This window comes from Rattus norvegicus, chromosome 17, assembly GCF_036323735.1.
Source record: "Rattus norvegicus strain BN/NHsdMcwi chromosome 17, GRCr8, whole genome shotgun sequence".
Taxonomy (NCBI): Eukaryota; Metazoa; Chordata; class Mammalia; order Rodentia; family Muridae; genus Rattus; species Rattus norvegicus.
Window position 1 is genome coordinate 88407261 of NC_086035.1, and position 15969 is coordinate 88423229.

Consider the following 15969-nt stretch of genomic DNA (forward strand, 5'->3'; position numbering starts at 1 on the left):
CTATGGTCATCTGAGAGCAAAAAACTTCAGTGGAGTAAATTGTTGCAAAAAACTTTCTTTGCTTTTCTTTCTTTCTCTCACTTCTTCTTCCTTTCTTTCTCTTTCTTTCTTTCTTTCTCTCTCTTTCTTTCTTTCTTTTTCCATTACATTATATTGAGACATATAGTGAGAATTTTGGTTTTTTTTTAAAGACACAAAAGTATTATAAGAATATGTTTTCATTTTAAACTCAGATGCGGGGATATGGGGCTGCTTTAGGCTGTCTATAGCAGCTGACTATGATTTGCACAGTGCTCCATCAGGGGTGTGATTTTACCAGCTGCAGCTGTTTTCTGCAATAGTGTGATGTTTGGAATTCTGGAGACTTTTCAAACAGTTTATAAATGCTATGGTCTGAGAGGTAGGGTGGGTTGATGGTTGGTTGTTGTTGGTTGTTAGTCCCAGTTTGTTAAGTAGTCATCCACAAAGAAGAAACAATGAGAAGAAGAAATTAGATATCCTTACAGCAAAGATCAAACTTGTCCTAAAGAACTCGACACCGGTAGTCAGCTTGAAGTTCCCTTTTCTCTCTATCCTTTTCCCTCTCCTATCTAGAAAGGGTAGAAGAAATGGGATGGAGAAAGAAGAACCCATGAAATATCCAAAATCCGTCTTCAGAGAACATTGTAAGATTTAAATTTTTTTGTAATGTTGACCCATTTCTGAACTCTTTTATAAATTTTAAAGCATTTTCTACATAGACCATTATGTCATTTGTGAACGTTTTTTAAAATATATTTTTCATTTATTCTTTAAGAATTTTATACTTGCATATAATGCATCTTGAGTCTATTCACACCCTTTTATCCCCTCACCTCCTACTAGGATCCCTCGTCCGTGTTCCCTTCCCAAATTTTGGGGAGGGAATCTTTCTTTTCTTTTCTTTTCTTTTCCTTTCTTTTCTTTACTTTCATTTCACATTTCATTCATTCATTCTTTCTCTTTTCTTTTCTATTTTTTTTTTCTTTTTGGACGCAGGGTATCACATTGTAGACCAGTCTGGCCTCAAATTCACAGAGATCAGTCTGCCTCTGCCTCACAATTAAGGGTGTGTACCACCACATCTGCAGCCTTTCAAGACCTTAAAGAAACGAAACCCACTGAATCCAACTAGTTCTGAGCATATTCATATGCATATGGGGGCACCCACCGACGCTGTGGAAACCTACCAGGGCCCACACCCCTATAGAACACTGACCCTTCCAGCCTTCAACAGCCATTAACAACAGGAAGTTCCCCGCCTAGGGGCAGGGCCGTTGAAGTTACTCCCCCATTGATTTCATATTGATTTTCAGCAGGGGCTGTGAGTTTATGAATGCAACAGCCCTGCCATGATCTGCTGGCTAGATTTATGGCAGCTTAATGTAAACTATAGTCACCAGAGAAGAGGGAACCTTAACTGAGAAAAATGCCTCCATAAAATCAGGCTTTGGGCAAGCCTGCAAATCATTTTCTTAATTAGTGAGTGACGCAAGAGGGCCCAGCCCATTGTGGATGGTGCCATCCTTGGGGTGGTGGACCTAGTTCTAAAAGAAAGCAGGCTTACATGGAGCAAGCCAGTAAGCAGCACCCCTCCGTGGTCTCTCCTGCCCTGCTTGAGTTTCTGCCCTTTCCTCTCCGACCTGCTTTGTGACCACGGTGTTTTGTCATAACAACAGAACTCCCAACTAGGACACCTATCCAGAGACGCTCTCATAGCAATCCTCTCAGCTCTTTGGCTCTTGTAATCCTTCTGCTCCCTTCTTCTGCAATGTATCCAAAAGGTTTTATTTGCCCCTTTTCAACCTGATGCCTTTCCGCAGCCCTGAACAGGTCAGAAACTACTAGTTTATTTTGTAGACAGGATGGCTTGCTTAACATTTGAAAAGTGAGTGAAATTCGGTCTTTATTTACTGAGCTTTAACCTTGATTAGGTACATCTGAATTCACTTATTTCATCTAATGAATAGTTTACCACCATTTATCTCAATGCCGTATGCAAGACTACCTAACATTAATAACATTTAGTGACTGCCATACTGTCAGGGCTTGAGTGGGAAATGTCCCCCCAGTCTTGTGTTTAAACGCTTGGTCCCCAGGGTGTCTTTCCATTTGGGGAGGTCATAGAACCTTTGGGATGCTAACAACAGTGACTCCTCAGGAACAGGTCATGAAGGTGATACTCACCTGATCATCTCAAGTTCCCTGATCCCCCAAGACGTGAGCAGCTGTGGGATCCCAACAGTAAGAACTCTGCCACGCCTTCCCTGACGTGACCGTCCGGATTGTCTGCAACCTCGAGCCGAGATACACCTCTCTCCTTATGTTTTTGTTGTCCTTGCTGTTTTCCTGCTGATGTTTTGCCTCTTTGATGAGGGAATGGAACCAGCCGAGCTCTAATGCTGTAATGTTCAGAGCAGCAGGCCCAGAACCCCGGGATTGTCAGAAGCCACAGGCTGAAGTGGAGAATACAAGAAAAGCTCAGAGAGCTCTGTCTTCTTAGTTTACATTTTTATCCAGATGACGGGAACATCTGGCCAGCAGCAGTGTTCTCCTTTAATCCTAGCACTTGAGTGGCAGAGGCAGGCGGATCTCTATATGTTTGAGGCCAGCCTGGTCTACAGAGCGAGTTCCAGGACAGCCAAGGTTACATACAAACCCTGTTTGGGAAAACAAAGACAAAACAAAACCAACCAATGAACCAACCAGCAAGCCAAGGAGAGAAACATAGGTAGTGGTTAAACTAATAGGTGTAGGTACCTCCTTAAATAAAGAGTTAAGATGCAGCAATATGTGTTAGTACCAACTTCAGAAACTTCTAGACAAACAAGCACAGGCACATACAAGACCATAACTGCTCTGTTTGTAGAATCTATTGTTAGAATTTGAGAGTTAGATTACTGGGTCTGCTGATTTCTCTAATGGGCAGTTTCTACAAAGAAAGAACTAACCCAACCATAGCCCAGGACCATTAAAATGTTTTCTCTTGTTCATTTAGTTCAGAGACGAGTCACAATGATTATCCTGGAAGACCTAGAGTTTACACCCCTCAAAGAGGCAGCCACTTTGAAAGAGAGAAAGCTCTTTAGAACCAGTTAATAAAGGTGAGGGCATGTCAGGGCATGTGTGCTTGGTCAGCTATTGGCTCTCACCCTAAGCAGAATGCTAGCACTAACGGTCGGGGTGGATGGTTTCTTTGAGAGTCCCTGGCTGGATATGTTGATACCTTTCATTGGGGCTCAAATTTATTTTATAAATTGATACCACTTTTCTGAAGAAAACAAGGACAGATTTAAGAGCATTTCCATGGTTATTCCCTGTCCTTTGCCAAAGAGTAATGAGGCAGGCCGCCTTCCAGGCTTGGTTCCATTTTGGGCAAATTGCAAATATGTGACATTTTAGGAATCTTGGGCCGCTTTGCTCTTCACACCCATTTAATCACAGTTTGGTGACTGGGGATGGAATAAAGTAGTCCTGTCCCCTTCGCTGCAGTGGTGTTTCTGGGATCTTGTAGCAATAATGGTCTCAGAAAGGAATGGAAAAAAATAAACCTTAGCAACTCAGAAGCCAGATGACTTGAGGCTGGCCCGGACATCCTGGACTCATCTCTGTGACTTTCCAAATTTTATTTTTATTTGTTCTAAATTATAAACAGACCCGTGTGCATTCTTCTTTTGTATCTTCATATCTGAGGTAGAATCAGGTTGGGGTGTTTCTCATGTAATGTAGTGGGATAGACAGACTCGGAGATTATTAAACCTGGAGAACCCACAACTGGAAACAAATAGATCTATTGACTACTGAGGCCTCCTTTTCTTTCCCTTCCAAGTGCAACTGAGAATTCCTTTGTACCTTGAGGTATATCCTCTAGGCCGTCAGAGCACTTTAGAAAGGGGAAACAGACATCCAGAGGCCTAGAGTCATAGCTATCATGTTAACAGGTTGTGTAACAGGGTGGGAGGGAGGCGTATAGTATAATCCTATAACCAGTGACAGATTGCTGAATTAGCCAAATGTATACAGAGGAGAGCAGGGAACTCCGAGTCAGTGAACTCACTACACTACAGACTAGGTTGACTTTGAACTTGCACTGGTCCGCCCACCTCTCTTCCCCAAATGCTGGCATTACAAGAGTAGAACATCATACCTGGCTTTCCCCCCTTGGTATTTTTAATTTGCTAACTTTAAAAAAGTCAACCCTAACGAACCTATGATATTTACTCCAAGAAACGTGTCTTTTCAAAATATATGTCACATTAGAAGTATGTTACAGGGATGTTCACCAAGCTGGGATGTAGTAGTTATTCTTGGAGTGCCTTTATATGACCGTGGGAAGCGTGTAGCTCGGGAGTAGAGAAATGCTGGGGTCTGAGCTCTCCCACATCCACAATGATCTTTTAATGTGTCTGGTGGAGGTGTTATGTATCTGACCTCAAACTCTAGGAAGGTAGTCATGAACTTAACGGCCTGGGGCTGGCATAAACAAGATCAGTGGAATCAGATAGAGGAACCAGACGTAAAAGAGCAAAGCCCCGCTCACTGAATTTTTGATAAAGGCAAAAACATTCACTGGGGGAAAAGCCTGTTCGACAGACTTTGTGCTGGCAGAAGTGCATTTCTACCTGCAGGAGCATGAAATGAGATTCTGGTCAAAATCACCTTACTCAAAATCTAGTCAAAATGGATCCAAGACTTTAAAGCCTGGGACTTTAAAAAAGGCAAAATAAAACATGAAGTTCTGTTTGAGATGTTGGGGTAGGTAAGAGTGTTTTGAATGGAGCAGTGACAGCACAGGAAGTGACAGCAAGCATCAACAGGTGGGACTATGTGAAAATCACACATTTCTGTCCAGGGAACCCTCAGCAGGACAAACGGATGTCTACCGAGTGTGTGGACATCTTCCCCCACCACACTTCAGACAAGAGGCTAACAGACAGGATTTACAAAGAGTTACAGAAAGTAAATACCGAGGAAATAAAATTGTAATCATATGCTAATGAACTGAACAGGCAGTTTTCAATAAAAGAAACACATATGACCAATAACCATATAGTTTTAAATTTCAGTACCTCTACCCATCAGGGAAATGCAAATTTAGACTACGTTGGGATTCTATCTAACATGAGTCAGAATGACCATTAACAAATCTGACAACTAATGTTGGAAAGGGTATGAAAAGAAAGGAACACTTATTCACTGTGAATTTAACTAGCAAATTAAGACTAGCAAATCAGTTTAGAGATTTCTCAAAAAATTAGAACTACCATATGACCCAGCTATTCCACTCCTGGGTATATATGTATCTGTATATGTATATACCCAAGAACTCCATATATAGCATGGATATGAAAACAACCTAGTTATCTATTAGATAAATAGACAATGAAAATTATATGTATAATGTAGTCATATATATATATATATATATATATATATATATATATATAGTGTGTGTGTGTGTGTGTACTATTCATTTCTAAAGAAATCAAATTATAAAAATTTCAGGGAAATTAATGGACTTAGAATGTATATTAAGCAAAGTCACAGAATCTCAGGAAAAAAACCCCAAACTATATTCTCCCTCATATGGAATATATCCAATAACGAATCCATATATGTAAACAGATGTGGGTGTGGTACGGTATAGCATGGAGGAAAGGCTAAGTCTTAGAGATGAGGATAGGCTGAGTCCAGGTAGGGACTATAGTCATTCAAAAGGGCAGAAAGCTGATGGTGCTCTTAGTTCCAAGTGTGTAATGGGGTTTTGGTTTTGATGGTGGATAACTACATAAATTATATTATTTATATTAATATTATAAAAATACAAAATCCAGCGTGAAGCTCCACGGCCACTGCTGCATGGCTACTAACTGTACAGAAGTTCATTGAGTGATAGACGGCCCATGTCTTTAATCCCAGCACTCGGGAGGCAGAGGTAGGTGGATCTCCGTAGGATTCAAGCCAGCCTGGTCTATGCAGTGAGTGTCAGGACAGCTAGGGCTACAGAGAGAAGCCCTGTCTTGAAAAACCGACCAACCAACCAACCAAACAAGAACAATAACAACAACAGTAGAAGTTCATTGACTTGTGTATTCTTTTTTTTTTTTTTTTTTTTTTTGACTTGTGTATTCTTTAGATCTGGTTAATTTCAGTGTGTGATTTTTTTTTTCCTGATTTCCATTTTTTTTTTTTTTTTTGGTTCTTTTTTTCGGAGCTGGGGACCGAACCCAGGGCCTTGTGCTTCCTAGGTAAGCGCTCTACCACTGAGCTAAATCCCCAGCCCCTCCATTTTTTTAAATAGCAGAGCTCAAAATATATTTTAAAATACTAAAAAAATGGGGTTGGGGATTTAGCTCAGTGGTAGAGCGCTTGCCTAGCAAGCGCAAGGCCCTGGGTTCGGTCCCCAGCTCCGAAAAAAAAGAAAAAAAAAAAAAAAGAGTGGAAGGCAGAGTTCATAGTTTTAGGAACCTCACTAGAACCCATCCTCCCTGCTTTTTGCAGGAATTGACCCTAACCCAAAGCAAGGGCAGTGAAGAGAGGAGAACTTTAAAGACGTTAAGGTGACAATCAGCACTAATCTTCACATGCATGCAATGATTTTTCTGTTCTTGCTTTTTCTTCATTCCTGAGTATTGAACCCAGGGACTCGCCTATGTTGGATAAGCACTGTATCATACCACCACACCCCCAGCCCTCGGAGTTATTTTGTGGCCTGAGTTAGAGAAGGCATGTAAGGAATTCAGTCGGCATAGAATCTTGCTCACAGTAAGTGTTTGGTGACTGGAAGCTGAGCTGGTTGCTAATATTATTGTTTAACTGTCCAAATGTTGTCTACCCCATAGCATCTAGACTGAGTGGACCAATGACAAACTGCTGAGTTTGGTCACATTAAATTAGAAAGAGCAGTAATCCAATAGAACATGACTATGTACAGATGAATTAAATCTTTATTATCGAATCACCAGAAAAATAGAGAGAAAATAGAACCAAGGCTTCCTGGTTCAAGATCCAGGTCATTACATACTTTCCTGAAGCCTGACCTTGCTTCCCTCCTTCCTTCCTTCCTTCCTTCCTTTCCTCCCACTATCTGTGCCTCCCTTCCTCCCTCCCTCCCTCCCTCCCTCCCTCCCTCCCTCCCTCCCTCCCTCCGTCCATTATGCATCTCTGATGGGAGGTGGAGGCAGGTAGGGAGGTGGGGGGGGGTGCATCAGCATATTGAGATGTTCTATTTCTAGGTATTGCTGTCAGGTGGTCAAATGCATGTGAGATGGGGTTGGGGATTTAGCTCAGTGGTAGTGGTCGATCCCCAGCTCCGGGGAAAAAAAAAAAAAAAAAAAGAACAAAAAAAATGCATTTGAGTTATTTTGCATTTGAGTCATGCTGCTGTGATATGGATTGAGTCCAAAGATTAAAAATAAAACAAAAACAAAAACAAAAACAAAAAACAAACAAACAAAAAAACTACTGTATAAAACTACCTTTGGAATTTAGAAGTATTTATTTTACGAAAGACCTTTTGGTCCTAACTATTCATCTCAAACTATAGCCAATCTTAAGAGCCCCACCAGTGTTCCTCAAAGAGTTCCTGGGGCTTTCACACACCAACCATGTCCAGGCTCCTCCCTAGTATGAAATACATGTTTGTGAGAGACCAGAATACGTTCTTGGGGATTCCATGTTGCTTCCCCTTTACATGGATGGTTTAGGAGGCCAAACATTTCCCAAAACCAGAGTTTACAATTGTTTTAATACCAATAGACTGGTTTCGACAAACTTTTTTTTTTTTTTAAGCTCAAAAGAAATACTTTATAAGCATTTGGTGTTTGAGTTCTATAAGCATGAGTGGTATGGAGGGGTCTTCACAGTTATGAGGATAAATCCACGGCTCCTTTTCCTACAAAATTACTACTGGTGGGTTCCATACCCTGTGCTTATTTTTCCTTGTCACATGTCTGTGTCATGTGTAGACCTACATAATTGCAAGTTGTGGGTATGTGTGTCCCTGTGTATGGAGGTCTGACTTTGGTTCTTGTCAGCTTGTTCTCAGTATCCCTTGGCTTAGCCTTCTGACATTGGAATTAAAAGTGGGCCACTGTGGCAACTGGACATCTATCTCTATCTCTATCTCTATCTCTATCTCTATCTCTATCTCTATCTCTATCTCTATCTATATATCTATATGCCTTTCAGATCAGAACTTGGGTCTTTTTGCTTGCATGCCAAGCACTAACTGTTCAGCCCCCTCCCCACCCCAAAGTAGTGTTTTAAAAGAAAAATGTTATACATGGAAAGTAACTCCAGAGGACAAGTTAGTACTCCTGAGCTCTGGAAGGATTTATCCACTTCACATATGTGAGCAATAGATCTCTAGAGTCTTATTTCAACTTCTGTCACCAAAGGATTAGGCCCAATTATAATTAATTCTTCCTTTTTCTTTTTTTTCGGAGCTGGGGACTGAACCCAGGGCCTTGCGCTTCCTAGGCAAGAGCTCTACCACTGAGCTAAATCCCCAACCCCATAATTAATTCTTTAATAACAAAATTGATATCCTCTTCACACATTTAAGCCAGATACTAGATTACAGTATACTCTAAAATATGCTTTGGAGTAATTGTGACCTAATTAATTATTGACAAACATTTTTATAAACAATAATTTGACTTCACAGATAACTCACCCAAAATGGTTAGCACAGAAAAGAAGTACGTTTCACCTGTTCTCATGGTTAAATTGGCTTTGAGTAGTTATGGTAGAAGAAATGATGGATTTCAGAACTACCTCTGGGAAATGCTACCCATGTTCCAGAAAGCAAAGCATACATTTTCGGAATGTAACCCATGGAAAGTTGGGGTACTTCATATATTTCAATCAGGATTGATGTGTGAACCTTAGCATTTATTCAAACATCCACCTCATAGCTCACCTTGTGGGCAACCCTACAGAATAAGCTAGCGGGCTCTAAGAATATACATACTCCTAAATATGTTATATGAAAAACGTAAAAATATAGCCTATGCCTGCAGATGAAAGACAATCAGAGCCACTGAGAAAGATATTCTGGAACTGGTAGCCAAAGTCGTATCTTACTGGGGAAATAAATGCTAAGGCTGATCTATGCCCAAGAAGATGCAGTGAGCCAAGGTTAATGGTACCATCCACTGGGCCTTTTCACTTTGAAAGCATGAAGAGATCTAGTAGTGAGTCATAGCTGTTACTTCCAAGATAGATGAACATTGAAGGGAGCCCATTGCTGAGACTAGCCGATGATGGGTGTCCTCTCTAATAGGAAACAGTTGCTTTCTGGCTAGTTCCGGCCATTTAGGTAGACAGTAATGAGTTGCAGCTGAAGGGTGGAGGTCTGCTACAATGAACTATACTTTTCCCCTGCCAAATATAATGAATCAAGTATGTATTCCAGCCACTCCACTATTGATATCTGTTCAAGAAAGATTTTTGTGATGTGACTATTTCGCAGAAAATAAAACCCACTGGAAAGTTAGCGGAGAGGATTGTTGTAGCTCAATAAACAGTATGGAACCAAAGGAAAAGTAATCAGGATTTATCCCCATAGAAACAAGGGCAGAAATTAAAACAAAGAATAACCATGACCTAAGTACGAATGTCAGTGTGCGATAAACGCCATGCTAATTAGGGTGAAGTGGCCTATGCTTTAGTTACAAACCCACCCTGAATTTCAGAGGCTTAAGACAGCAAACACATATTTGGTGCTGCAAGCAAGTTGTGTTGTCCTTTGTCACTGTTTCTGTAATCATCTAGGGGCCCGCAGCACCTAGCACTAACCAGTAAAAGCCTTCCCTCTAGTACGAGTCACAGATCACCACCATACCTTATATCATGGCACATACCTTTAATTCCAGCACTGGGGACAAAGAAGCAGGTGGATCTCTGTGAGTTCAAGGCCAGACTAATCTACATAGTGAGTTCCAGGATAGCCAGGGTACCGTTACACAGAGATACCCTGTCTCAGGGTTGGGGGGGAAGGTTGGGAGGGATGTCACTTATCGTCATCATTATTAGCTAGCATACAAAATGATGGCTTTCACTTTAACATTTTCACAGATATGTGTCATTGTATCTTACTAATATTTGGACCCTAAGAGTTCCATTGTGCCCTTCCTTTCTCCTGCTGTTCCTCTTCCCCCAAAACATTTATATCATACATGGTGTAGATCCCATGTAGGAGAGAAAACATGAACTATCTGTCTTCTTGAGTCTAGCCTGTTTCTCTCAACATCATGACCTCACCCCTTTTAAGAGTAATGAAAAAGGCAGGTAGGTTGCAAATGAAACTCTTATGCTACGTGTGTCTATGTGCACTTTGGTGCTTGGGCAGGTGGCATGAATTCTGTTCTCAGGGTTTGTTGACTGAATCAATGCAGGGCCGGAAGCTGTGGCAGCGCCAACAAACGGCTGTCTTTACAGATTAACACTCTGTTGACTTACAGCCTTGTGCGATGACTCCAAATAAAGGACCATGAGAGGGTCCTTCAGCTCAAGGCTCCTCTTGGAAACTAGATACAGGAGCCACTAGTATGCCAGCGACAAGAAATATGATGAATTGTTGACAGCCCTTTTGGGGAAGGTACCTCCCATTTGCTGCTCTGAAAAGGCACTGGGAAGAGACACCAGCATTTCCTCCTCATGAGGGTTGGCACTGTGCAGGCCATGTGCTAATGCAGTCAAACAATCTCCCTTGAAGGGCACCACGTTGATGGGGTGCTGTGCCAGCTGGGGAAACAGTGCTGCCTTTGAGAGGCACAAAGAGCCACTGTCCTTGCCCCTCTCTCATCTCCAAAAACTGTTCGAGTCCAAGAACTTCTTGGTGGTGATAACGAAGGCTCCTGGAAGAGTATGCAGAAGGTTCTGGTCCTGTCACCTGTAGAATTGTAGCCGAAACCAACCAACCGAGCAGGGCCCGTAAGAGCAGGGCCTCCCAGCCTCAGGTTTTTGTTTTTTTTGTTTTTTTGTTTTTTTTTTCTTTTTTCCTGGACTGTAATCTGAAAGAAACATAAGCTCCGTCAAAAACAGAATGTCCTTTTCTCCCAGCATCTGTGTGTTCTGAACTGCTCTGTCCTCATCCACAGAGTGAGTCAGGTACTGAATGCCAGGATGTTCTCTCTCGGTAATGTCTACCCACATGCTAGTGTTCTCCACGATGTACCTCTGAATCTAATTAGTGTAAATGATTTCATAACAGAGTCAACGACCACCTATATATGAATTCTACACTGCGAGGGAGAAGAGGTTGGAATGGCTGACCACCAAGAACCTTTCCAGGATGTGCCGTTAGGAAGCCATGTAATTCATCTAGTCTGTGCTCACTGTGGCCTCAGACCTAAACAGTGTGTATGTGCACAGCGCTGCCTTGGGTTCAAGTACAGAGTACATGCGTATTAGGAGCGAAGGCTAAACGTACAGAATTGCTGTTAAGAACATCGACTTACCAAACCTCCATTGGGTACTTCCTGGGTTCAGCACCGGAAGACGAGGGATAAAACTCTCACTGCTCTCAGGTGAGCGGTGAAAACCGATGCTCACACAGGATGTGTAACGAGATGGGGCCAGCATCGTGGTACTTGGGTGGCAGCTCTGAGGGGGAAGAGCTAACTCCGTCTGGAGGCAGCATAGGAGAAGACACGCTATGACATCACAAGGTAGTTTAAGCTTCAGAGTGAGTTAGCTGAGAGCAGGGCATTGGGCTTCCTAGTTTTCACCCCGGGGACCTTTTTTCAAGCGTTCAGGAGTTAAGGACAGACCCCTGTGTGCCAAGACAACAGGCATCTCAGACGCAGGACACTCACCTTCCCCCACCTCCTGGTCCATGCTAGAAAATCAGCCCTTAGTCCTCACATTCCTCATCCAACCAATCATGGATGGCCAGGTGGAGGGCATTTAAAAGAAATCTGAACATATACGGAACATAATTTTATAAGTAATATGAAATGATAAAATGTATTATGCCATTTCTACTATATTAGATTTTTGTTTGTTTGTTTGTTTGTTTGTTTGAGATAAAATTTCTCTGTGTAGCCCTGGCTGACCTAGAACCCACTCTGTAGACCAGGGTGGCCTCAAAATCAGAGATCTGCCTGCTTCTGCCTCTTGATTGCTGGGATTAAAGGCATGTATTAGGTTTTATAATTAACCTAAAGGTGACAGAAATTACATGCAAATACTTTCTTTTATGTAAGGGGGTTGAACATTCATAGATGTTGGTATTTGCAAGAGGTCATAGAACCATCCTGGTAGATATTAAGGGACAAAATCTATGTAAGACATTGAAATTGTACCCTGGAATATGGGTGGGAAATCCCCAAGAAGGTCTGAAGTTAAATTTTCTGGTAATTCAGAATAATAATTCTAATTCCCAATTTGTATACATAATATAATGGAATTTATTATAATTAGAATATATACATGAATGTATATTTATATGCATGTGTGTGTGTGTGTGTGTGTGTGTGTGTGTACACTATGAGGTCTGTACCTCTTGAGAATCTCGACTAATACGTATATGTACATACATATACATACACTTTTATGATAGGATTTGTGGTTTGAGATTTATTCTGACCAGATGTACCATTTCATTTAGGACTCATAATAATCTTGTACATGGAATATTTCTATCCTCCCCATTTCCAGAGAGAAAGAGGCTCATTTGGCTCATTGATTGAAGAAATACGGTGTGGGAATCGTGGTAGCAGGTTCAATGGGCAGCTGGTTCACGTATGGCAGCTCGCTCAGTGTTCGACTGTTGATTCCGTCTCAGCAGCCCAGGAAGCAGAGGAGGAGAAAGGCCATTCTCTGTATTTAGTCTGGTACTGTTTGGGGTTTGTGCCATCCACGCTCTGCGTGGGTCTTCCCTCTTTCCTTAACCCTCCTGAATACCTTCACACGAGCTAGAGGTGTCTCCTAGGTGATTCTGAACCCATAGAGGCTGACGGTGAAGATGAATCATCAGAATCCCACCCCCCATCACTTTAAAACTCTAATATTCCCTCCCCCAACCCCCAAGGGCTCGTAGCCATCTCGTGATGTAAGAAGCATCTAGTTCGCTGGAAGAATCCCGAGCCTTAACAGTTTCAATGACGTCCAAAAGCTCAGAATCTCCTCTAAGACTCAAGGCAATCTTGACTACGAGCAACTGTAAATAAAAATTAAACCATATACTTCTAATACGCAAGGGCAGAGTAAACGCACTTATGCGGGGGCGGGGGGGAGGGGACAAGCATAAGTAAGAAATAAAAGCTTGACGACGCCAGCAGGCTGGACAGCAAATCGTGCAGCTCCCAGTCCCGTGTCTCTGAGCTGTACCAGCCTTGGGTAGCCCTGCCCCAGGGCTCTGTTTCCTAGGGTGCTTCATTTCTTCTACTCCACACTCGCAGTTTCTCTCAGTAGAAAGCCATGTTTCTGGCATTTCATTCATATATATCGAGGCAGGTTTACTCTGGCTGTCCTGGAACTTGCTCTGTGGACCAAACTGGCCTCAAACCAGCAGACTCACTTGCCTCTACCTCCTGAATGCTGGGACTAAAGGCGTGCACGCCCACCACTTGGCCATTCCCAGGAATTTGAGGTCTCCATTGAAATGCTGGCTTTTCCTCTACAGTTCTATGCACAACTCACTCAGGACTTCCATACCAGGAATCTGACATTGCCGCAGGGTCACTAGACTCGGTGACTTGCTGCTGGAAGCATCCTTGACCCTCTCAGCTGCATTCCTGCAAAATAAAATGCATGGATGTCACCAGCAAGTTCTGCTTCTGGTTAAATACAGCCTGCTCTCTTTGCATTGCATCTGCAACAACCTCCTTTGCGGATGTCTGGGAAAACACTTCACTAGACAACTTTTACGATACGGTACTCCAGAGTTTCTACTTCTGCGTGGTTGTTTCTTTCAAATCAACTGCCCCATTGCATGCTGGGACTCTTCATGGGTACGGCTTTCCATACAGACACCTTCCCTTCGGCCGGGCCCGGTAGGAAGTCAGAGATTCTTCTTAATGCTGCTGATTTGTCTAACAACTATAGTCACTTTTCCTGAACCTGTCCTGTCCTAACCTCCTTTAGCTATTGTTCACATTACCTCTCTCTCTCTCTCTCTCTCTCTCTCTCTCTCTCTCTCTCTCTCTCTCTCTCTCCTTCCCCCTCCTCCTTTCCCCTCCCCCTCCTTCCTTCCTCCTCCCTCCCCTCTCCCCTCCCCTCCCTTACCTTTCCCTCCCCTCCTCCTCCCTTCCCCTCCCCTTCCTTCCTTCTCCCTCCTCTCCCCCTCCCTTACCTTTCCCTCCCCTCCCCTTCCTTACCCTTCTCTCTCCCTCCTCCTCCCTCCTCCCCTCCCCCTCTCTCTCACTGTAAGCTGGGTGAATGAAGTAAAACCCACACTATATCCTAACTGTTATGCTGCCTTGAAATTACCTCGGTCTAACGAGCTAGTCCACTGCTTGTGGATTCAGGCTCACTCAGATTTTCAGGAAACAGGCAAAGCACAGATTCTTTGCCAGAATATAACTTGAATGGTCTCTGGCCCCATTCCCAGTAGAGCCCTTGTTCTCCTCAGAAACCTAATGTACTCACCCCCTCTCTACCTTGCCATTTGCTCTCTTGCCTTCCAGGCTGGGGTCCGCATGGCCCACTACACCCTGCTTGCAGGGTCCTAGCACCTCCCTAGACCACAGCTCCAATTCTTCACATTCCTTCCACAAGCTGGCTCTCAAGGCCTGGGAATCAAAGTTAGGGTATCCTAACAGCAGCCCCACCTCCTCTGCCCCGATTTCCTGCATTAGCCACTTTAAAAAGCAAAAAGCAAAACAAACAAACAAGAAAAACCCACACAACGTTGTGACCAAACATCCATCGAGAAGCAGCTTGACACGGGGAGTGGCGGAGAAAGCATGGTGGTTGTGGCTCCGGGGAGGCAGGCATGTGGAGCGAGCGTTTGCTCACATTTCAGTGAGCCAGAGAGCAGAGAAGAGAGGATCATTCCTGTCAGCATTTTACAGTAATTAAAAATGGAGGGGACATAAAGAACGCGCACAGAATCCAGCAGTATTGTCAAACGCCTCATTTTATAACCGAGGACTCCAAGACTTGGGAGTTGGGCTGGTTGACTTCATAGTCTCCGGTCTCCGCTGGCCCGGAACTCCTGACACTTCCGCCACTGCCTCCCTAGTGCTGAGATTTCCGGTGTCCCCTTAACACTACTGCTAGAGCTCCCTCTTTATAAAGTAGATACAGTCGAAAGGTGAAGTACATTTTCATTTTATTGCTTGATACGTTTTCTCACTGAGCTATATGCCTACCCCGAATATTACTTACTACTTTTGGTTTTTAATAAGAAAAAAAATTGTTGTCCAGGCTGGCTCTAGAATGGACTCAAATAATCTTACTGTCCCATTCCCCCAAGTAGCAGCGACGACAGCTGTTTAAAACTTTATAGTCTACGCTGATAGCCAAAGAGAGCGCACAAAAGGCCCCGTCCGAATCTCACAGGGTGTGTTAGATGCTTCCATTACTGATACGATCACTGGACAAGAATCAATTTAAGTGCAGGGAGGTTTATTCGAGCTTATAGTTCAAGAGTGTGCAATCCATCATGGAGGGGAAGGGATGTGGAGGACCATGGTCACGTGGTGTCCATAGTGAAAAAGTGGAGAGAGAGGGATGGATGCTGGTGTGCTGCCTTCACTCTCCCACCTTATTCAGTCCAGGACCCCAATCCATCGCTGCTGCTGTCTGTCTTCTCTTTGCAGTGGATCCTTTCTGGAAACGCTCACCAACACACCCAGAGACGTGTTTCCATGGTGATTCTAAATCCAGTCAAGTTGTCAATCGAGATTAACTGTCACACAGGGTAAACCTGTTCATGAAATTGCTCATGCCTCAGATGATCATATGAACAGCAATAAGAAAGAGGGAGCCTTCTGGAAT

The 15969-nt window shown here is 43.1% G+C and overlaps 1 long non-coding RNA gene across 2 annotated transcripts; it reads left to right on the forward strand.

The window, feature by feature from the left end:
- Window positions 1-1728: 1728 nt before the first annotated feature.
- LOC102550154 (uncharacterized) lies at window positions 1729-13225 on the forward strand. 2 transcript variants are annotated; one of them, XR_001841980.3, is made up of 3 exons: window positions 1729-1851; window positions 11237-11552; window positions 12685-13225. It is a non-coding gene; the product is annotated as an uncharacterized LOC102550154 (long non-coding RNA). The 2 variants fall into 2 exon arrangements; XR_005495706.2 differs by lacking the exon at window positions 1729-1851 and adding an exon at window positions 10047-11133.
- Window positions 13226-15969: the final 2744 nt, after the last annotated feature.